Raw genomic sequence first — 23142 nt, forward strand, 5'->3', positions numbered from 1 at the left:
GCATGCTCTATCTGAATCACGAAAGAAAAATTTTGGGTTCAGTGTCCCTTTTTAATCAGAGCTCTGAAAATTTAGTAATCATTATAGAGAAAATCGTGATTGGGCTCAAGCAATCTTTTACTTTCAAGTCATAATAACAGCTGTAAACTCGAACATCGCAAACACTCGCAATAAACCCCTTATTGCTCATGCACAAACGCTTGCGCTCCACTAGTAATTAGGCCCTAAACAGACCCTTGGGAGAACACTAAGGGAAAAACGTGTTTTGCAATTAAGATTAGTGTAGTATCTACATTCTCAATATAGGAACGGTTTACCCAATAGCAATTATGTTTTTGTTTTTTAAAATAAAAGTGGGACATTTCATTCATATATTCCATAAATGGACATCCAAGATATCAAATACAAAAATGTGATGAACTTTACAGCTTACTCCAGATATAGCCTCCTTTGCTAGTGTAGTCGTCTCACAATTGACTGCACAATATATTAGAAAAATCAAAAAGGTAAGAAAGGGGCGCTATAAGCAATCTGGAATTTCAAAATAATATGTCACTTTATAGTGCAATTTTAAAAATTCCTTATTAGTAAAGTGTCCAACAAATAATAATAAATTTCCCTTTTCTATACAAATTCCTCCTAAAGTGTTAGGTCCTGTGAGTGATAAATATGTGGTTTTTATTAAACATAGACAAATGTGAATTCAATATATGAAATTATATATTAAAAACATTTTTATGTGGTAAATCAAGTAGTTAAATCAAGTGAGTGATGTATTTGTGTTTTTCTTAATGTTGATGAACGAAGTTAAAAATGCACCTACTTAATATTCTATATCTACTTCTATCTACCTAAGTGCAACCAATAAATAAAGGGTTTTTTTTGCACCAGTTTACAAATGTAAATCTGCTTCTATTTATCTAAACAGACACTTGGGAGAACACTAAGGGAAAAACGTGTTTTGCAAGTAAGATTAGTGTAGTATCTACATTCTCAATATAGGAACGGTTTACCCAATAGCAATTATGTTTTTGCTTTTTAAAATTAAAGTGGGACATTTCATTCATATATTCCATAAATGGACATCCAAGATATACCAAGGCTGTTGAAACAGAAAAATCCTAAAAGGCTACTGGGAAATTCTTTTCAGATATATTGGAATAGTTCGTCAAATTCTCTCAGTACAAACTATACGTTAAGTAAAGTCTGTGCAAAGCCACTGGAAAACCACAAAATAATTGGGGTACAAAAAAGTAGATTTTTGTCAGATTTTAATGTTAAATTCTAGAAATGACTTGTGCTTAACTGATTGGCTGTCAGTCATTAATGTTTTTTTAATTACATTTTAATTTAGACAGATTTTCAAAGACCAGATAAGAAAACGAAAATAAAAAAGAAACACTAACGTTGAATTACATAAAAGAAATGCAAATTTATACATAAAGTAAAAGAAAAAAGAAAAAGGAAAAAAAAAAGTTGTTAAATAGTAGTGTATCTCCCATTCATCAAAATATGGACATTTATTCTTTTTGATTGGATCTTTTACAAAACACTCAGAAATAAAGTTGCTGACCAATCAGGACTTGCTCTCTTCTATTGACTGATTTACCATAAGGATTGTGGCTTCTTATTATTCCTCAATGTTCTGTTTTCACAGCAAAAGTTTTTTTTTTTTTTTTTTTTTTTTAATGGTTTAGCACACATTCTGAGATAAGGGGGTCAATTTATGATAGTGCAGATAGACATGATACTATGTAGCGCCGCCCATCGATAAATGTCGACAGCATATGCTGTCGGCATTTATCATTGCACCAGCAGTTCTTGTGAAATGCTGGTACAATGCCGCTCCTGCAGATTCACGGCCAATGGGACGCTAGAAGGGGGTGTCAATCAACCCGATCGTATTCGATTGGGTTGATTTCTGTCCTCCACCTCAGAGCAGGCGGACAGGTTATGGAGTAGCGGTCTTTAGACCGCTGCTTCATAACTTCTGTTTCTGGCGAGCTTTGATAAATTGACCCCAAGGAGTGGTGTTTGTACCCCATGCAGTTTCCTCAATAAAACACACATAACTAAAATAAGTTTCAGCTGTGTCACTAGTTTGAGTTATTTTCACTGATGGTTGCAGCTACACTGATCATGCTGTAACCCACCATTCCGTTCTACAGACCCTAAAGATGTGTTTAAAGGGACATTAAACCCACATTTTTTCTTTCATGATTCAGATAGAGAATACCATTTTAAACAGCTTTCTAATTTACTTCACTTATCTATTTTGCTTAATTCTCTTGATATGCGTTCCTGAAAAGCATATCTAGATAGGCTCAGTAGCTGCACAGGTGGCTGCACATAGATGCCTCATGTGATTGGCTCACCAATGTGCATTGATATTTTTTTAACAAAGGATATCTAAAGATTGCAGCAAATTAGGTAATAGAAGTAAATTGGAATGTTGTTTAAAATTGTATTCTATATCTGAATCATGAAAGTCAATTTTTGGGTTTAATGGTCCTTTAAGTTTGCTGGATTCCTTCATTAGAACCTTGGCCTTTTTTATGGCCTCCAGCTACCACTGGCACCAAGTTCCCTACTGTATCCTCTCTTTTGTGACTGACCACAACACTGACTACTTATTCCCTATAGCTATCATTATACCACAGACTCATGTAGGATCCTCAATTCTATCAAGTTTCATGGCAGAACAGATTGCTTCCCTCCAGCTATATCTGAAAAGGCCATCACATTACATTAATAATCGTGTTTAAGAAAGGGACAATATTCTGTCATGGTTCAGAAAGAGCATACAATTTTCAACAACTTTCAATTTACGTTTTTAAAGGGATTGATAAAGATTGCACTGTGTTTCCAAAATCTTCAATTTCTTATTTTACTTCTATCATTTGTTAACTCAAATGTTCAGATCTCTCTATATATTTGCTTTTCACCCATGCATCTTTAATTCAAGTCCATAGAAGATTTTCTCCAGTTTTCACTTCTTCACATTATTAAAGCATCAACACCTTATGTTGAGTGGGACAGAAAAAAACATAAGTTACAAAATACATATAATTACATTACAGAAATATAATGTAGGTGTAGAGATAGGATATATTGGAGCTGTGCTGAAAAGGGGGCTTATAATTTAAAGGGCATATTCCCTGTGTAAAACAAATTGAGTTTATATATGGGTGGAACTAATAAGCAAAGTTTTAATGGTGGAGGTTTGAACAATTAATTAGAAAAGTTTTTAATTGAGGAGTGATCATGAAAAAGGTAGGTTTACAGGTTCTATATAAAGAGCTAAAGGTTTTGGAAGAGGCAGTCTAACAAGGTATGTATGGGAATTTGTTAATACGAGTTTATGAAGAGTGACCAGAAAAGTGTGGGAGCAGAAGTTTGGAAACTACTCTAATAGTAACCTGTTGAAAGCACTTTTTTTTTCTCTATGAGGTTGCATGAGCATGAGAATTAGGCTCTAGAAACCACCTGTTGCCATGATTAGATATCCGATACGTTCCTGGGAAGGGGCGAATTGCCCTCTTTTGCCCCCTGTCCTGTGATGCCCATGTTGTAGTTTGCTTATTTAATTGTTATGATTCTATTTTAATTTTCTCTCCAAATAGTTCACAGCATGGCCCTATGGGAGGACCTTAGAAGGCTTTTTACGGTTTAGATTACCCTTTCATGATATTGTCAAAATTGTCTAAAATAATGTATTAAAACATTCTGGTTTTTGAAAAATGGATTTACATGGAGTTGTTAGATGTGTCCCTATTAACTAATGTGTATACATTGCCAACTAGTTTTAATTTAAAATGGATCTAGTACATTTCACTTTAAATATGTTTTGCTTTTAAAAGATGAACTTAATTGTTTTATTCAGGATTTACATTTATCTGGTTCCATCTGTGTTGCAACAATGATACAAATCTGTCAAGCAATATGTCATGCTGATATGACATTGTCTAACCCACATCTATATGGTAGCAATGCTCCCAACATTTTCTGATTGCTTTTTTGAATCAGGGTGAATTGTACTTGTGGGCATTTGCCCATCTGCAGTTGGTGAGTGAATGTCTGACAGGATAAGAGGGAGACTAAATACACACAGAAGTGCACTCACAAGAACGAACAACCAGCTCTATACCATTGTTAGCCTGTTCTATGGCGATTTACCACCTAGGTGCAGCTTCTTTTAGCTCAGTAATACTTTTCACAGAGTAGAACTTTCTTGTAGTATATCAGTCTGATCCTGCCTATTTACAGTCAGTCCAGCGCCGAAATACCAGGCAATTCCTCTCTGAACAAGGAACACAGCAACCCCAGACGATCGTTTCAGCCTTCATTGGGCCTTATCAGTGAGGTGTAGCCATGTTCTTCTAAGCACACTGAGCAAGGAGTCCACGTCTGGTTTCCCCTTTTTTCCCCATAGGGAGACTTAATACATACAGAGAAGTGCACTCACAGGAACGAACAACCAGCTCAATACCATTGTTAGCCTGTTCTATGGCGATTTTACCAAATGGGTGCAGCTTCTTTTTAGCCCAGTAATGCTTTTAACAGAGTAGAACTTTCCTGTAGTATATCAGTCTGATCCCGCCAGGATAAGAGGGGTCATGGCCATACAGTGGGCATGGAAAAGTAGTATATTGTGGTGTACAGAGCCGGCACAGTCCCTGAAAATCAGGACATGTGCCCTGACTGGTGACAATCACACAAAATCGAGGATGGGTCGTGGGTCTATGATAAGGTTTGAGCTGGGTTAACTGCTATATGATAAAAGTTTAGCAAACTTGTAGTTAACACAACCTACCTTCTCTACCTCAGTTCCTGCAGGCATAGAAATAACTTTTAAAGCAACTAAATATGTATATATGATTTTACTGGGTTCTTTCTCTCTGAGATAATGAGTCTGTTTAAAGGAATAGTCTAGTCAAAATTAAACTTTCACGATTCAGATAGAGCATGCAATTTTAAACAACTTTCTAATTTATTCCTATTATCAATTGTTCTTCGTTCTCTTGATTTATTTTTATTTGAAAAAGCAAGAATGTAAGCATAGGAAGAGTCCCATTTTTGGTTCAGCACCTTAAATGTAGCCACCAATTAGCAAGTGCTACCCAGGTTCTGTACCAAAAATAGGCCGGCTCCTTATTTTTATGTGAAAAAGCAAGTTAAGGAGCCGGCCCATTTTTGGCAGCACTGTAACAAACGTGTTCTATATTAACATTAGGTTTAAGAGAAAAGGGGGAGGCGCAGAGGGTGTCTAGCCTCTTTTCTAGTAAGCTCATCACTGGCTTAAAATACAGAACAAGAAAAATGCATTTACAAATGAAAAGGGAGCTTTGCAGCAGACACTTCAGAATTAAGATATATCCATAAATTACAATAATGCATATCATTTGCAAACTCTTAAAATATTTAATAAAAATTAACTAAAAATGAATAGCAGCAACATATGATGTACACTCAGTTTATCAGGGATGTCTCTCTTAAGTTCGCTAGATTAAAAGTTCCAAATGTAAAAAGTTTAGACACCTTATCCAGACAAGTCTTTATCAAAGATTTTGCAGACAATACGACTTAATTTGCCAAAAACTTTAAACGCTGTATCAGCGTAATTGCACAGTTCCAGTGCATCACTGTCCCAATATTCTCCTTACCAGCTTTTTACTGGATTTTAGAAGCAGAACCACATTGGCTAAACAGGGTAATGAAAACCAATTTAACGTTGCCTCACTACGGTATAAATCATTCCCCCGCCAAGACTTCAATCCCTCCTTGGAAGATAAAAATGAGCAGCTCCTCACAGCGTTGTACACTTTGAGTAGGGATCTCCTGCTGCTCCGTTTGAGTCACCTGCGTATGTGATTGGACCAATCAGAGGACATCTACAGGTCAGATGGTCGATCGCATTACCAAAGTCGCTCTTCCAGTTTAAGGCTTCTAGTAACTTTTGTGGAGGAAATGAGTAGAGGTACTTCCGTAGAAGCCGACAGACTTCTATGAGCTGCTCCTTTTTACCTTCCAAGGAGGGATTGCAGTCTTGGCGGGGTATGAGATATATATATATATATATATATATATATATATATATATATATATATATATATATATATATATATATATATATATATATATATATATATATATATATATATATATATATATATATATATATATATATATATATATATATATATATATATATATATATATATATATATATATATATATATATATATATATATATATATATATATATATATATATATATATATATATATATATATATATATATATATATATATATATATATATATATATATATATATATATATATATATATATATACCATGGTGAGGCAACGTTAAATCTGTATTCATTACCCTGTCTCATTATCCTAAAATCCAGTAAAAATACATTTGGAACTTTTAAGCTAGTGAACTTAAGGGAGACGTCCCTGATACATTCTGAGTGTATGTTATATGTTGCTGCTATTCATTTTTTATTAATTATTTTTATTAAATATTTTAAGAGTTTGCAAATTATATGCATTATTGTGATTTACTGATATCTCTTTAATTCTGAAGTGTCTGCTGCAAAGCGCCCTTTTTACTTGTAATTGTACTATATTAACAATAGAATACAAATAAATTAAACAATTCATATGCATCTGTCATATACCCACAACATCCCAGCTACTATATGTTTGATAGGAAGGTGTTTTTGTCTTTATTAATAAAGTAGATTGCAGACATTACGAATATATTTTATATAGGCATTCTGTGGGAGTTTCATGGGCATTCCATGGGAGTAACCTGTATTTTAATGGTGAAACATCACTGTGAACATGTAATATTCAAAGCTTTGTCCTCCATCTTGGATGCACCTTTTCAGCCATATCAGTCTTGCAAGCCTTTTAGTGGCGAATTTCCATTGTGAGAAATCTAGTGTATGTACAGTGGAATTTAGTTTACATACGCATAATTTGAAGTGTTACTACACCTAAACCATTTTTGTTTTTGTGAATGCACAGACTATGTTGTGTAAACACAATTTGGAGATCGCCCCCCCCTCCGCCAACATCGTGGCGATGTGGGCGGACTTTTACTGAAGCGGCAATCCCTATTTCTTATAGGAAACACATTGCCACTCGTCAGAACAGCGAGGTTCAGCCCACTTTTTTTATATTTAAGATATCACCAGACCCACAGACTGCGAGACTGACAAGACCAAAAAGGCAATTTCTTGTGGGTCTGATGATGTTTTGAATATCGGGGCCAAATTGAGAACCTTTATTTTCACTATGAGATATTTACAGCATGAACTGTAAGTTATTAAAGGGACAGTCTACACCAGAATTTTTATTGTTTAAAAAGATAGATAATCCATTTATTACCAATTCCCCAGCTTTGCATAACGAACACTGCTATATTAATATACTTTTTACCTCTGATTGCCTTTTTATCTAAACCTCTGCAGGCTGCCCCCTTATTTCAGTTTTTTGACAGACTTTTATTTCTCTTGTAAGGTGTATCCAGTCCACGGATCATCCATTACTTGTGGGATATTCTCATTCCCAAGAGGACACCCACAGCAGAGCTGTCTATATAGCCCCTCCCCTCACTGCCATATCCAGTCATTCTCTTGCAACTCTCAACAAGCATGGAGGTAGTAAGAGATAAGTGGTGAAATGTAGCTGTTATTTTGCTTCAATCAAGAGTTTATTATTTTTAAATAGTACCGGAGTTGTGCTATTTTGTTCCAGGCAGGAAAAAAAGAAGAATCTGCCTGGGATTTCTATGATCTTAGCAGGTTGTAACTAAGATCGATTGCTGTTCTCACACATGTCTGAAGATAGATAACTTCAGCGGGGGAATGGCGTGCAGGTTATCCTGCTATGAGGTATGTGCAGTTAATATTTTTCTAGAAGATGTGAAGGCTAGAAAATGCTGCTGATACCAAATTTATGTAAGGTAAGCCTGAATACAGTGATTTAATAGTGACTGGTATCATGCTTACTTTCTGAGGTAATACTCTTTTATATTTACAATATAAAATGTTTGCTGGCATGTTTAAACGTTTTTATATATACTTTGGTGATAAAACTTTATTGGGGCCTAGTTTTTTTCCACATGGCTGGCTTAAATTTGCCTAGAAACAGTTTCCTGAGGCTTTCACTGTGTTACTATGAGTGGGAGGGACCTAGTTTAGTGCTTTTTTTGTGCATTAACTATTACAGACTGAGACATCCAGGAGTTCCCTGAATGCTACAGGACATCTCTAAAGGGCTCTTAGGCTTCCAAAATCGTTTGTTGGGGAAGGTAGGCCCACAGCAAGGCTGTGGCAGTTTGGTGTGACTGTTAAAAAACGTCTATCGTTTGTTTGATCCGGTTTTTGAACTAAGGGGTTAATCATCCATTTGCAAGTGGGTGCAATGCTCTGTTAGATTATTATACACACTGTAAAAATTTCGTTTGATTTACTGCCTTTTTTCACTGTTTCTCAAATTCTGACAAAATTTGTTTCTCTTAAAGGCACAGTACCGTTTTTTATATTTGCTTGTTAACTTGATTTAAAGTGTTTTCCAAGCTTGCTAGTCTCATTGCTAGTCTGTATAAACATGTCTGACATAGAGGAAACTCCTTGTTCATTATGTTTAAAAGCCATGGTGGAACCCCCTCTTAGAATGTGTACCAAATGTACTGATTTCACTTTAAGCAATAAAGATCATATTCTGTCTTTAAAAAATTTATCACCAGAGGAATCTGACGAGGGGGAAGTTATGCCGACTAACTCTCCCCACGTGTCAGATCCTTTGACTCACGCTCAAGGGACTCACGCTCAAATGGCGCCAAGTACATCCAGGGCGCCCATAGCGTTTACTTTACAAGACATGGCGGCAGTCATGGATAATACACTGTCAGCGGTATTAGCCAGACTTAGAAATTAAAGGAGAAAAATACTATTGTATTTTCTTATACATATGAATTCCCCAACATAATTGCACCCTATGCTTTAGGGAGGAAAAATAATTTTTCCTTAATCACAATAATGGGGGTGGGGGGTGCTCAATATCCTGTATAAACATAGAAAAATGTAGAAAGAAGAAATGGATATACCAGAGCACTCAAGTGGAACTATTAAGAATAATTCTCTATGAGAGTGGATGTGCAGGACTGGGGTATTATTAATAAAACATAACTTTTAATAATGATAAAATAAAAAAATGTGTAATAGTGACAAACATTCACTCAATGTAGTGTATATAAAACCAATTAAAAAAGATGAATGCTGAAGTGCCAAGTATTGGTCATACAGAGTGTGTCTAGTGGGTAGTTCAAGATCAGAAAGCACTTTGGAGTGCTTAGCAATAGCACAATTACTGATCAAAAAAGGAAGGTACACTTCCACAAAATATTCTGATAAGTGCAATGCTCAACCGCTGTTAGCATATATTAGAGTCACTCACTCTGTATCATAGTACAAAATTAAGTTAAACTATCATATCTATCAATGTACAGGTCTGAGAAATGAGCCAATAAAGAAGCTCAAATCTCAGAGGAGGGGTGTTATGGCGGTGACTAGAAAGCTAACATGCATAAGTTGCTATTAGAGAATTCAACCCACAAGTGAGGTGTGTGAAGTGGGTAAGTCTGGCAAGGAAGTACCACAATGTGCTTGCGGATTGCACTTGAAACTAATCTAAAAACGAGGATTGACCTCACACAAGAATTATCTAGCTAGTGCAATACTGGAGTGGTACTATGCCTTGTCAGAATCCCACACTATATATTACACATAAGTATAGAGTAATTGTAACCATAATAAAGTCTAATGTAAGAGCCAAATAAAAAGGCTTGTTAGCTTAGAAGAGGTACTTCATAATAAGCGTCCATTAAACAATTGTGTAAAGTTCAAGCAATGTAGCACACACACACAATAAGACTATCAGCATTCATCTCCATTCAATCGTCTGATTGCCAAAATCAAGCAGTAGAGAGCATCGGTGATCTTGATAGCGCCTGCGTGGCCACGCAGGACTTGGTATGCAGATCTGGTGGACATGTTATCCTTTCCACCATGGACTCTGCCGCTGAGACAGGACCTTCTACTTCAAGGTCCTTTCAACCATTCAAATCTAATTTCTCTGAGGCTGACTGCCTGGAGATTGAACGCTTGATTTTATCAAAGCGTGGTTTCTCCGAGTCAGTCATTGATACCTTAATTCAGGCACGGAAGCCTGTCACCAGGAAAATCTATCATAAAATATGGCGTAAATATCTTTATTGGTGTGAATCTAAGGGCTACTCATGGAGTAAGGTCAGGATTCCCAGGATATTCTCTTTTCTCCAAGAAGGATTGGAGAAAGGATTGTCAGCTAGTTCCTTAAAGGGACAGATTTCTGCGCTATCTATTCTTTTTCACAAGCGTCTGGCGGATGTCCCAGACGTTCAGGCATTTTGTCAGGCTTTAGTTAGAATCAAGCCTGTGTTTAAACCTGTTGCTCCACCTTGGAGCTTAAATTTGGTTCTTAAAGTTCTTCAGGGGGTTCCGTTTGAACCTCTTCATTCCATAGATATCAAACTTTTATCTTGGAAAGTTCTTTTTTTGATGGCTATTTCCTCGGCTCGTAGAGTTTCCGAGTTATCTGCCTTATAATGTGATTCTCCTTATCTGATCTTCCATGCAGATAAGGTAGTTCTGCGTACCAAACCTGGGTTTTTACCTAAGGTGGTATCTAATAAGAATATCAATCAAGAGATTGTTGTTCCGTCTTTGTGTCCTAATCCTTCTTCAAAGAAGGAGCGTCTATTACACAATCTGGACGTGGTTCGTGCTTTAAAGTTTTACTTACAAGCTACTAAAGATTTTCGTCAAACATCTGCTTTGTTTGTTGTCTACTCTGGACAGAGGAGAGGTCAAAAGGCTTCGGCAACCTCCTTCTTTTTGGCTAAGCAGCATAATCCCCTTAGCCTATGAGACTGCTGGCCAGCAGCCTCCAGAAAGGATTACAGCTCATTCTACTAGAGCTGTGGCTTCCACATAGGCCTTTAAAAATGAGGCTTCTGTTGAACAGATTTGCAAGGCGGCGACTTGGTCTTCGCTTCATACTTTATAAAAATTCTACAAATTTGATACTTTTGCTTCTTCGGAGGCTATTTTTGGGAGAGAGGTTTTACAGGCAGTGGTACCTGCCTTGTCCCTCCCTTCATCCGTGTACTTTAGCTTTGGTATTGGTATCCCACAAGTAATGGATACACCTTACAAGAGAAAACATTTATGCTTACCTGATAAATTTATTTCTCTTGTGGTGTATCCAGTCCACGGCCCGCCCTGTCATTTTAAGGCAGGTATTTTTTAATTTTAAACTAGTCACCACTGCACCCTGTGGTTTCTCCTTTCTCTGCTTGTTTTCGGTCGAATGACTGGATATGGCAGTGAGGGGAGGAGCTATATAGACAGCTCTGCTGTGGGTGTCCTCTTGCAACTTCCTGTTGGGAATGAGAATATCCCACAAGTAATGGATGATCCGTGGACTGGATACACCACAAGAGAAATAAATTTATCAGGTAAGCATAAATTATGTTTTTAGCCAATCAGTGCTCACTCCTAGGTAACACGGGCATGTGCACAACGTTATCTATATGGCACACATGAACTAACACCCTCTAGTTGTGAAAAATGTCAAAATGCATTCAGATAAGAGGTGGCTTTCAAGGGAAAAGAAATGTACATATGAGCCTCCTAGGTTTAGCTTTCAACTAAGAAAACCAAGAGAACAAAGTAAAATTGATGATAAAAGTAAATTGCAAAGTTGTTTAAAATGACATGCCCTATCTGAATCATGAAAGTTTATTTTGGACTAGACTGTCCCTTTAACTATTATTGAACGTGTTTAATGAACAATTTGCAATTCAGCTAATCTTGAGCAAATAGACTCCACCCAGGCTACTGCTTAACAAGGTATTTACTTACCACCATTTTAAGGTCATGTTAAAGATTTACAAACTGAATTATCAGTTTAAAATATTGCCATGAAAAAAAGGTACAGGGTTGGGATCTAAATCGCATGAATAGAATAACATTCACTTAAGTTAAAGGGACATGAAAGTCAAAATTAAACTTTCATAATTTTTATAGAGTATATGATTTTAACAGACTTTTTTTAAAATTTACTACTTTTAACAAATTTTTACTATTTTTTTATTCTTGGTTGAAAACATACCTGGGTAGGCTCAAGAGCAGCAGTGCACAACTGTTAGCTGGCTGCTGATTGGTGGATACAGTTATTACTTTTCTGGGGATAAACACATAGGAGTTGATCACTATGAGGCCTATTTATCAAGCCGTCAACTATGCTACATTCGCCGGCACCAATACGCTCGCCTAAAATCGCGGCCGCGGACCTGAATACGCTCTCCATATTTATCAAAAAAGCTGTCAAAAAGCCGCGCACCAAGTACGGGGCGATGAGAAGCGGACTGTTAACCAACAGTCATCGATCTCGCTGTTATTCTGCTTTTTCCCAACTTTATACCCTGTCACTAAACACTGCCACTATACTAAAATGTTTAACCCCTATCCCGCCGCTCCCAGAGCCCACCGCAACTAAATAAATGTATTAACCCCTGGCCTCCCACATCACTAACACTTACTAAACCTATTAACCTCTAAACCGCCAGCCCCCACATTGCCATAAACTAAATTAAGCTATTAACCCCTAAACCTAACAACCCGCTAACTTTACATTAAAATTACCTCATCCCTGTCTTATAATAAATTTAAACTTACCTTTAGAATTAAAATAAACTATATTAAACTACCAATTAACCTACCCTAACTATTATACTAAAATTACATTAAACTATATTAAACTATTCATTAACCTACCCTAACTATTAAACTAAAACTACATTAAACTAACAAATAAATTAACTATATTACATATTTAAACATCTAACCCTACTCAAGTTATTTAAATCTACTATAAAGAATTACTAAGTTACAAAAAACTAAAAACTAAGTTACACAAAATAAAAAATGAAAAATAAAATACAAATACCCCCCCAACAGTAAAACCCACCACCCACACAACCATCCCCCCAAATAAAAGCCTATCTAAAAAAACCTAAGTTCCCCATTGCCCTGAAAAGGGCATTTGGATGGGCATTGCCCTTAAAAGGGCATTTAGCTCTTTTTCCGCCCAAAGTCCCTAACCTAAAAATAAAACCCACCCAATAAACCCTTAAAAAACCTAACACTAACCCCTGAAGATCCACTTACAGTTTTTAAAGACCATCCATCCTCAACGAAGCTGGCAGAAGTCTTCATCCAAGCCGGCAGAAGTCTTCATCCAGACGGCATCTTCTATCCTTATCCATCTGGCGCGGAGCATCTTCTTCTTCCGACATCTTCTGAAGAATGAAGTTTCCCTTTAAATGACATCATCCAAGATGGCGTCCCATAGATTCCGATTGGCTGATAGAATTCTATCAGCCAATCGGAATTAAGATGGAAAAAATCCTATTGGCTGTTGCAATCAGCCAAAAGGATTGAGCTTTCATCCTATTGGCTGATCCAATCAGCCAATAGGATTGAGCTTGCATTCTATTGGCTATTCCAATCAGCCGTTGGTAGTTTATTGTAGGCTAGGGTTTTTTTTTATTTGGGGGGGGGGGCTTTTTTATTTTCATAGGGCTATTAGATTAGGTGTAATTAGTTTAAATATTTGATAATTTATTTTATTTTGTGTAAATTAGTGTTTTTTCATTTTGTGTAAATTAGTTTTTTTTTTTTTTTGTAACTTAGTAATATTTAATAGTAGATTTAAATAATTTGAGTAGGGTTAGGTGTTTAAATATGTAATATAATTAATTTAATTGTTAGTTTAATGTAATTTTAGTATAATAGGGTAGGTTAATTGGTAGTTTAATATAGTTTATTTTAATTCTAAAGGTAAGTTTACATTTATTATAAGATATGGATGAGTTAATATTTAATGTAAAGTTAGCGTGTTAGGTTTAGGGGTTAATAGCTTAATTTAGTTTGACGATGTGGGGGGCTGGCGGTTTAGGGGTTAATAGGTTTAGTAAGTGGTAGTAATGTGGGAGGCCAGAGGTTTAGGGGTTAATACATTTATTTAGTTGCGGCGGGGTCCGGGAGTGGCAGTATAGGGGTTAATAACTTTATTTAGTTGCGGTGGACTCCGGGAGCGGTGGAATAGGGGTTAATAACATTATATAGGTTGCGGCGATGTCGGGGCGGCGGATTAGGGGTGTTTAGACTCAGGGCTTATGTTAGGGTGTTAGATGTAAACGTTACTTTTATTCTACCATAGAAATAAATGGGATATCTGGCAGCATCGAACATAAGCTTTTGCTGCTTTCAGACTCCCATTGATTCCTATGGCATCCGCGGCCTCCAGGGTGGCGGATTGAAAACCAGGTACGCTGGGCCGGAATAGTGATGAGCGTACCTTAGAAGTTTGATAACTTGCAAAAGTTGTCAGTGCCAAATTTGTGTTTGGAACATCTGTAATGACGTAAGCATCGATCTGTGTCGGATTGAGACCGGCGGATCGTATGTTACATCACAAATTTCAACTTTTACCGGTCTGTAGGCTTTGATAAATAGGGCGAATCAGGTTTGCCACAATTATGCTGCGGAATTCCAGTGTATTTGCGGTTGACGGCTTGATAAATAGGCCTCTATGTATCATCCAAGAATTTATCAGCATGTTAATGAGTACAGATGAGCCTTTCTTAACGTTAAAACCAGCACGGTCAGCCATTTTTAATTTATTTATCAGCAGCACATTTTTCATTATCGGTTTGGTGAAAAAATGTCCTTACACTTAACATGTGACAGTCCTGTTTGACTGATCACAATTCAAATTCTTGATACTTAAAGTGAATGTAAACTTTGACGAATGTGTGGCTGTTTTTTAAAAATCCTATTAAGAACAGGGGCACTTTCATTCATCAAAGTTTACATTTTAGCGGTTTTGTTAAAATACTTACCTTTTCTTCTTGAAAGCCGGACCACCGATTCCCTCGCCTGCCGCTCGTCTCTTCATACGTCAGAAATAAAGAATCTGGCTTCCTCCAAACACGGCATGGCCCTAGGCAATGTTTGCTCTGGGTGGAAATCCATGATTGGAGGAAGCTGGATTCTTCATTTCTGACGTATGATGAGACGAGCGGCAGGCGGGGTAATCACTGGTCTGACTTTCAAGAAGAAAAGGTAGGTATTTTAACCACACATTTATGGGGCTATTTTTCACATATCGAATTCCACAGCTAAAAGGACTTGCTAATTCCAGAGAACACTTTTTTTCTGTGTGGTTACCGAGTACTATTATACTATTACTGAGTATCCCAAAATAATTTATAATGGACAAAACATACTGTCATTATACCCATCATATTGTATGACAACAGAAACAATGTCACCAAACAGATATGACCATCACCTGCTCAGTTTCAAGCTTCAGGGGTATTATGACAATACCAGTCAAAGTTCCAAAATTGTTATCTACCAAAGACAAGTGCAAGGATGTGAACATCCTCAATTATTTGCGAGCAATCATGCAGTAATAAAAACCTTTAACACAGTAGATCTTTTTTCTTTTTCCATTTTTATGTCCCTTTTAAATGCTAAGCATTCTGTGAGTACCAATCCTATCCCATACCTGCTGTTTAGGAATGCCCTCAAGCTTCTCTTTCTGACTTCATTTCTCTAAGGCTCTATGGTATGGCAAAACAATTTGTCTAGTACAAGGTCCCTCAAAGAATTTTGAAAAGGCAAATGCTTAAAAGTTGTTTATCCTACTGTGCAAGGTTCTGGATGTGAAGAAGAGATATCTATATGACAATATAATGCTCCAAAAAAAAAATTTGTATGATTTCTCTAAATGCAGTTGAGTTTTTGATCACCGGCCCTGTTATGAGACGTTCCAAACATCACTGTCCCTTGACATATTATTATGATGATATAACAATGTATAAAATTCAGTGTGTCCTACTAAAGATTTACGTTCTTAGCTTCACAATTCAGTCTCTTATTTAAATCTCAGATGCAATATTTTATCACAGTATTTATACTGTAGCATTTGCATTCAACAGTCAGAGTCCAGGTAGACTCAACTCCAATATACAGCTCCTTTGGTAATGTGGAGGACTGTAGGGAACTGTAAGCCAGAGTCAAGTCTAGTTGGGACTCTCCGAAGATATAGGGGTCCGCCACCTTTTTGGTATATGATCAGGATGATTTGACACCCCCTGCCGCGAATGTGAAGGGGACGGCATTGCACAAGCATTTCACCAGAAATGCTTGTGCAATTTTAAACACTGTCGGCATTTTAGCGAGGTTGGTCGGACATGATTCGCTACAGCAAATCATGTCCGCCCACCATTTGATAAATCGGCCCCATGGTCTGCCTGATTGTCATTATTTGGATGCTCTACGTATTGTGAATGATTGATTTTATTTCACTGTTTTATATTAGTTTGACATTGGATTTACTTCACTATGAGGTGCCTTCTTTTGTTCTTGATCTTTCAGTGTTCTCAACTTAGATGCGCTTCCACATCACACTTAATGCCATCATACCAGATGCATGCCACCTTCTTCTAATGTCAGTTAAATGCCCACATCCCACTGCAGACCAAACGCATTGTCCCTGCAGTCCTGATTTACCTTTTGCGTGTGCTGTCTTTCCTTTCCACACTTTTTCTGGTATGCTGCCTCATATCAATGTACTATGCATGGCGAGTTGAGGAGCAGAGACATGAAAATGAAAAATGCTGATGGGTTAAATTCTACACTGACCTGGAAGACTAGACATGAATGGTGAGAAGGATGTTGGGTCTGATTGTCATATCTACAACACTGACATGGCAACCATGCTGAAAAACAGGAAGAAAAAGCAATGACCCATAAACGACACAGTGAAGAATTTAAATATAGTACTACCATATATTGTAATATTCATCCTTGACTGACATGAGGGAAGAAAACCTGTATCTGTACCTTTTAACAACATGCTTAATTCCACACATGCTTTGGCTCAGCTTCTCATAGATATACAGGAACATACCACCAGAACTCATTATGTAAGCCTTTAAGACTCAAGGCACGCAGGGAGCAGTAACATAAAGCTTGTTTTAAACCTCACATTATCCACCTCAGATTGGGAATTTTAACATATGGTCTTAAAAAAAAGCTGAAGGCCAAGAATTGCTTTCCTATTTTTTTTTCTATTTTTTTGTTTTCATGTACAGTAATCAGAAGATACATTATACAGGTGTACTAATGAAAATCTGCAATTTTCAAAATATAATCTTTGTTTAACACGTGTGTTTAGCACAATAAAACACTGCAGCCTTCTTGAACAGGTATAACATTCTTGAGGTATGAGCAAGAGTTGATATAGGAGGAGTGAGGGGACAAATTATTTACACCAAGCCTTAGCTGCACTAGTCAATTGAATACCTGTGCAGCATTCCTTATTTGCACGTTTCTAAAGCTATCACAGAAAAAGGAGACCGCAAAAAAAACATATATAGGCCTCTAGTTATCAAGCCGTCAACAGCAAATACGCTGGAATTCCGCAGCGTATTTGTGGCGAGGCTGATTCGCCGTAGTTATCAAGCCCTACAGCCCGGCAAAAGTAGAATTTACTGACATAACCTACGATCCGCCGGACTCAGTCCGACACAGATCGATGGTTAAGTCATTACAGATGTTCCGAACGCAAGTTCGGCACAATCTGACTACTTTTGGTAGTTATCAAATACCTACCAGGTACGCTCGCCACTATTCCGGGCCAGTGTAACTGGTTTTCAATCTGCCGCCCCATCCCATAGGAATCAATAGGAGTCTGACAGCAGCGAGAGCTCATGTTCGCTGCTGCCCGATATCCCATTGATTCCTATGGGAAGTGTCTGCCCCCCTACACCGCTGCCACCTACTTTATACTTATTAACCCCTAAACCGCCGCTCCCGGACCCCGCCGCAACTATGATAAATATATTAACCCATAAACCGCCGCTCCCGGACCCCGCCACAACTATAATAAATATATTAACCCTTAATCTGCTGCTCCTATACCGCCGCCACCTATCTCAAATTTATTAACCCCTATCCTGCCCCCCTATACCGCCGCCACTATATTAAAGGGACACTGTACCCAAATTTTTTCTTTCGTGGTTCGGATAGAGCATGGCATTTTAAGCAACTTTCTAATTTATTCCTATTGTCAAATTTTCTTCATTCTCTTGGTATCTTTATTTGAAATGCAAGAAAGTAAGTTTAGATGCCGGCCCATTTTTGGTGATAAACCTGGGTTGTTCTTGCTGATTGGTGGATAAACTCATCCACCAATAAAAAAGTGCTGTCCAGAGTTCTGAATAAAAAAAAGATTAGATGTCTTCTTTTTAAAATAAAGATAGCAAGAGAACGAAGAAAAATTGATAATATGAATAAATTAGAAAGTGGCTTAAAATTGCATGCTCTATCTGAATCATGAAAGAAAAAATTTGGGTTCAGTGTCCCTTTAAACTTATTAACCCCTAAACCTAAGTCTAACCCTAACACCCCCCTAACTTAAATATTTAAATAAATCGAAATAAAAATTACTATTAACTAAATTATTCCTATTTAAAAATACTTACCTGTAAAATAAACTCTAAGATAGCAACACTATAACTAATAATTATATTGTAGCTATTTAAGGGTTTATATTTATTTTACAGGCAACTTTGTATTTATTTTAACTAGGTACAATAGTTATTACATAGTTATTAACTATTTAATAACTACCTAGCTAAAATACTTACAAAATTACCTGTAAAATAAATCCTAACACTACACTATCATTAAATAAATTAAATAAATTAACTACAATTACCTAAAATGAAATTAAATTAAATAAACTATAGTACAAAAACAAACAAACACTAAATTACAGAAAATAAAAAATAATTACAAGAAGTTTAAACTAATTACACCTAATCTAAGCCCCCCTAATAAAATAATAAACCCCCCCCAAAATAAAAAATGCCCTACCCTATTCTAAATTACAAAGTAATCAGCTCTTTTAAAAAGGCTTTTTGCGGGGCATTGCCCCAAAGTAATCAGCTCTTTTACCTGTAAAAAAAAATACAACCCCCCAACATTAAAACCCACCACCCACGTACCCCTACTCTAACCCACCCAAACCCCCCTTAATAAAACCTAACACTAACCCCCTGAAGATCTCCCTACCTTGAGTCGTCTTCACTCAGCCGAGCCAAATTCTTCATCCAAGCGGGGCAAGAAGAGGTCCTCCATCCGGCCGAAGTCTTCATCCAAGCAGGGCAGAAGAGGTCCTCCATCCGGTAGAAGTCTTCATCCAAGCGGTGTCTTCTATCTTCATCCAACCGCGGCTTCATCTTCCAGACCTCCGAGGCGGAACATCCTTCTGGCCCGACGGACTAATGACGAATGAAGGTTCCTTTAAGGGACGTCATCCAAGATGGCGTCCCTCGAATTCCGATTGGCTGATAGGATTCTATCAGCCAATCGAAATTAAGGTAGGGAAAATCCGATTGGCTGATTCAATCAGCCAATCGGATTGACCTCGCATTCTATTGGCTGATCGGAACAAACCTAACCCCTAAACCTAAGTGTTAGACTTAGGTTTAGGGGTTAATAAGTTTAATATAGGTGGCGGTGGGGTCCGGGAGTGGTGGTTTAGGGGTTAATGAGTTTAATGTAGGTGGCGGCGGTGTAGTGGGGGCAGGATAGGGGTTAATAAATAATGTAGGTGGCGGTGGGCTCCGGGTGCGGCGGTTTAGGGGTTAAACAATTTATTTAGTTGCGGCGGGCTCCGGGATCCGCAGGATAGGGGTTAATAACTTTAATATAGGTGGCGGCGGTATAGGGGGACTTAGATTAGGGGTTAATAGGTATAATGTAGGTGGCGGCGGGGTCCAGGAGCGGCGGTTTAGGGGGTAATAACTTTATTTAGTTGCGGGGGGCTCCGGGAGCGGCGGTTTAGGGGGTAAAAAAGTGTAGTTTAGTGTGGGTGCTTAGTGACAGGCTAGCAAGAAAGCTGTGAAGAAGCCGATGAGCAGCGAGATCGATGACTGTCAGTTAACAACAGTCCGCTGCTCATCGCCCCGTAGTTGGTGCGCTGCTTTTTGACAGCTTTCTTGATAACTTTGGCGAACGTATTCAGGTCCGCGGCAGCGATGTAAGGCGAGCGTATTGGGCCAGCAAATGCATTAAAGTAGACGGCTTCATAACTAAAGGCCATAGGCTTGAACCAGTTTTATCCACTACAAAAAAGCATTATCAAGAATATATTTAAAAGAATATTAAACTCAAATTCAAAATGAAATCCACCATAAAATGTTAAAGAACAGAAAAAAAAAGTCACATAACCAAATGTAAGTGAGTTTTCAAGGGTTTCATCCCAGGATTGCTCTGAATTTGCATACTGTATACATATATATTTTTGCATGCATATGTATCCTAAATAAAGCTCTGTATATGTGTGTGTGTATGTGTGTGTATATATATATATATGTATATATATATATATGTATGTATATATATATATATATATATATATATATATATATATATATATATATATATATATATATATATATATACACACATACACACACACACACACACACACACACACACACACACACAAGTGAGTACACCCCTCACGTTTTTTTTATTCATTTTATATCTTTTCATGTGACAACACTGCAGAAATTACACTTTGCTACAATGTAAAGTAGTGAGTATACAGCCTGTATAACAGTGTAAATTTGCTGTCACCTCCATATAACTCAACACACAGCCATTAATGTCTAAACTGTTGGCAACAAAAGTGAGTACACCCCTAAGTGGAAATGTTCAAATTTGGCTGAATTTGCCATTTTCCCTCCCCGGTGTCATGTGACTCGTTAGTGTTACAAGGTCTCAGGCGTGAATGGGGAGCAGGGAACCATGTCCTATTGTCCGATGAGACCAAGATAAACTTATTTGGTTCAGATGGTGTCAAGCGTGTGTTGCGGCAACCAGGTGAGGAGTACAAAGACATATGTCTCTTGCCTACAGTCAAGCATGGGTGGTGGGAGTGTCATGGTCTGGGCCTGCATGAGTGCTGCCGGCACTAGGAAGCTACAGTTCATTGAGGGAACCATGAATGCCAACATGTATTGTGACATACTGAAGCAGAGCATGATCCCCTCACTTCAGAGACTGGGCCGAAGAGTAGGATTTCAACATAACGAACCCAAACACACCTCCAAGATGACCACTGCCTTGATAAAGAAGCTGAGGGTAAAGGTGATGGACTGGCCAAGCATGTCTCCAGACTTAAACCCTATTGAACATCTGTGGGGCATCCTCAAATGGAAAGTGGAGGAGCGCAACGTCTCTAACATCCACCAGCTTCGTGATGTTGTCATGGAGGAGTGGAAGAGGATTCCAGTGGCAACCTGTCAAGCTCTGGTGAACCCCATGCCCAAGAGGGTTAAGGCAGTGCTGGAAAATAATGGTGGCCACACAAAATATTGAAACTTTGGGCTTGATAAATACTGACTGCAGTTTCTCTTGTGAGTCGTAGTCGTAGGGGAGGAGAAGGCTTGATAAATCAAGTCCTATGTGGCAAGTACAATGTATAGCACATTTTTGACCATTCAAAACCAATATAACCATAGGCCCTCTGTCTGTGTGATACCCACAACCAACCTCTAGTCCTGCAGCCTGAAACATCCATGAAGTCACAAATGTAAATGGCTCATATTACTCAACCAATTCACTTCATGGGCAAGATTACATATGCAGTGTCGCCCACAAAAGCTGGCGACGCTGTTTTTACGCAGTTTTGCTATAACATATACGGCGCTGCATATAAATGCAGCGCGTATATTTCACTCGTCGCCCGAAATTTTTACTCCCATAAGCTAACATAGAACCGCGTCGCAAATCGGTATCACATATTCAGCGCAAGGACTTATGCGGCAAAAATGGAGACATTTTACTCCATTTTAACCTCGCCACACATAGGCAGACGCAGCAAGCCTTGTGCTGAAAATGTTAGCACCGTAACTCCCTGAAAATATAAACTAACACCAAATGCATGCGCAATATCTGTCTACCTGTCAACCGCCAACCCCCACCGCAATAACTAATTAAACTATAAACCCCTAATCCGCCATTAACTGATATTGCAATAAACCTAATGTATTAACCCCGCCCTAATCCGCCATTCACCCACATCGCAATAAACCTAATTAATCTATTAACCCCTAAACCGCCAACCCCCCATGCAATAAACCTAATTTAATTACTTAAAGGGACAGTCTAGTATAAATTAAACTTTCATTATTCAGATAGGACTTTTAATTTTAATCAACTTTCCAATTTACTTTTATCTTCAAATTTGCTTTTCTTTCATGTAATTAGCAAGAGTCCATGAGCTAGTGACGTATGGGATATACATTCCTACCAGGAGGGGCAAAGTTTCCCAAACCTCAAAATGCCTATAAATACACCCCTCACCACACCCACAAATCAGTTTTACAAACTTTGCCTCCCATGGAGGTGGTGAAGTAAGTTTGTGCTAGATTCTACGTTGATATGCGCTTCGCAGCAGGCTGGAGCCCGGTTTTCCTCTCAGTGTGCAGTGAATGTCAGAGGGATGTGAAGAGAGTATTGCCTATTTGAATTCAATGGTCTCCTTCTACGGGGTCTATTTCATAGGTTCTCTGTTATCGGTCGTAGAGATTCATCTCTTACCTCCCTTTTCAGATCGACGATATACTCTTATATATACCATTACCTCTACTGATTCTCGTTTCAGTACTGGTTTGGCTTTCTACTACATGTAGATGAGTGTCCTGGGGTAAGTAAGTCTTATTTTCTGTGACACTCTAAGCTATGGTTGGGCACTTTTATATAAAGTTCTAAATATATGTGTTTAAACATTTATTTGCCTTGATTCAGGATGTTCAACGTTCCTTATTTCAGACAGTCAGTTTCATATTTGGGATAATGCATATGAATCAATCAATTTTTTCTTACCTTAAAATTTGACTTTTTTCCTGTGGGCTGTTAGGCTCGCGGGGG

Source organism: Bombina bombina, chromosome 2 (assembly GCF_027579735.1).
Source record: "Bombina bombina isolate aBomBom1 chromosome 2, aBomBom1.pri, whole genome shotgun sequence".
Classification (NCBI taxonomy): domain Eukaryota; kingdom Metazoa; phylum Chordata; class Amphibia; order Anura; family Bombinatoridae; genus Bombina; species Bombina bombina.